Genomic DNA, 2,500 nt, shown 5'->3' with positions numbered 1-2,500 from the left:
TTGCAAATTTATTTTGGAAAACACATTCGGTCAGTTTTTTTCTTGCAAATTTATTTTGGAAAACACATTCGGTCAGTTTTTTTCTTGCAAATTTATTTTGGAAAACACATTCGGTCAGTTTTTTCTTGCAAATTTATTTTGGAAAACACATTCGGTCAGTTTTTTCTTGCAAATTTATTTTGGAAAACACATTCGGTCAGTTTTTTTCTTGCAAATTTATTTTGGAAAACACATTCGGTCAGTTTTTTTCTTGCAAATTTATTTTGGAAAACACATTCGGTCAGTTTTTTCTTGCAAATTTATTTTGGAAAACACATTCGGTCAGTTTTTTCTTGCAAATTTATTTTGGAAAACACATTCGGTCAGTTTTTTCTTGCAAATTTATTTTGGAAAACACATTCGGTCAGTTTTTTTCTTGCAAATTTATTTTGGAAAACACATTCGGTCAGTTTTTTTCTTGCAAATTTATTTTGGAAAACACATTCGGTCAGTTTTTTCTTGCAAATTTATTTTGGAAAACACATTCGGTCAGTTTTTTCTTGCAAATTTATTTTGGAAAACACATTCGGTCAGTTTTTTCTTGCAAATTTATTTTGGAAAACACATTCGGTCAGTTTTTTCATCAATTGCACAAAAAGATTTTCGGCAATCAGTCTATTCTGAGCAAAATTTAATTCTCTCATTCTACCTTTTATCAAGAATTATTCGCCTGTCTGTTATTTTGGAAAACACATTCGGTCAGTTTTTTCTTGCAAATTTATTTTGGAAAACACATTCGGTCAGTTTTTTCATCAATTGCACAAAAAGATTTTCGGCAATCAGTCTATTCTGAGCAAAATTTAATTCTCTCATTCCATCTTGTATCAAGAATTATTCGCCTGTCTGTTATTTTGGAAAACACATTCGGTCAGTTTTTTCATCAATTGCACAAAAAGATTTTCGGCAATCAGTCTATTCTGAGCAAAATTTAATTCTCTCATTCTACCTTTTATCAAGAATTATTCGCCTGTCTGTTATTTTGGAAAACACATTCGGTCAGTTTTTTCTTGCAAATTTATTTTGGAAAACACATTCGGTCAGTTTTTTCATCAATTGCACAAAAAGATTTTCGGCAATCAGTCTATTCTGAGCAAAATTTAATTCTCTCATTCCATCTTGTATCAAGAATTATTCGCCTGTCTGTTATTTTGGAAAACACATTCGGTCAGTTTTTTCATCAATTGCACAAAAAGATTTTCGGCAATCAGTCTATTCTGAGCAAAATTTAAATTCTCTCATTCTATCTCGTATCAAGAATGATTCGCCTGTCTGATATTAAGGTGCTGAATCTCATCTTAATTTCCTGGACAAAATCTTGCCATCTATTAGCTTTCTCCTTCATGATATGGATATTAATCTTTGGCACTGTCATTCAGTTAGTTCTTTATACATTTTGCATAACATTTTTCATAATTATGACTATCCTTTGTATTCACATCTGTCCAGACTGCACAATCCTGTATATAACTCTAGGTATGCAGTTAATTCTAACAGCCGTGCCTTCTCCATCATAAGGCTCAACACTACACAGTATTCTAAAATGTTTTATTCCAGCTGTGACCGAAATTTGGACTGGTCTTCTTGATAAGAGAGTGAATGATTTATGACACGCGCGCTCACACACACACACATATATATGTATACGTATATATATATATATATATATATATATATATATATATATATATGTGTGTGTGTGTGTGTGTGTATTTCTATAATATACTGTATATATATATATATATATATATATATATATATATATATATATACATACATAAATATATACGTATATACACATACACGCGCACACACACATATACATATATATATATATATATATATATATATATATATATATATATATATATATATATATGTGTGTGTGTGTGTGTGTGTGTACGTATATATCTATACACACACACACACATATATATATATATATATATATATATATATATATATGTATGCATATAAATGTATATATGTTGTACTTGCATATATATATATATATATATATATATATATATATATATATATATATACTTATAATGCACTATATTTATGCACCCATAAAGTATATGCATATACACAGACACACACATCCATATTATTATTATTATTATTATTATTATTATTATTATTATTATTATTATTATTAAATGCTAAGCTACAACCCTAGTTGGAAAAGCAGGATGCTATAAGCCCAGGGGCCCCAACAGGGAAAATAGCCCAGTGAGGAAAGGAAACAAGGAAAAATTAAATGTTCTAAAGAATAATAACATTAAAATAAATATTTCCTATATAACTATACAAAACTTTAACAAAACAAGAAGAGAAAATAGATAGAATAGTGTGCCCGAGTGTACCCTCAAGCCAGAGAACTCTAACCCAAGACAGTGGAAGACCATGGGACAAAAGGCTATGGCACTACTTAAGACTAGAGAACATTGGTTTGATTTTG

General features: G+C 29.3%; 1 protein-coding gene across 1 annotated transcript in view; it reads right to left on the bottom strand.

Moving 5' to 3' along the window:
• The window catches only part of LOC137641356 (lysosomal acid glucosylceramidase-like), a 26,499-nt gene that overhangs the window by 3,463 nt on the left and 20,536 nt on the right, over positions 1 to 2,500 (bottom strand). The window lies entirely within an intron of this gene.

This window comes from Palaemon carinicauda, chromosome 1, assembly GCF_036898095.1.
Source record: "Palaemon carinicauda isolate YSFRI2023 chromosome 1, ASM3689809v2, whole genome shotgun sequence".
NCBI classification, from domain to species: Eukaryota; Metazoa; Arthropoda; class Malacostraca; order Decapoda; family Palaemonidae; genus Palaemon; species Palaemon carinicauda.
This window is presented reverse-complemented; position numbering and strand designations above follow the sequence as displayed.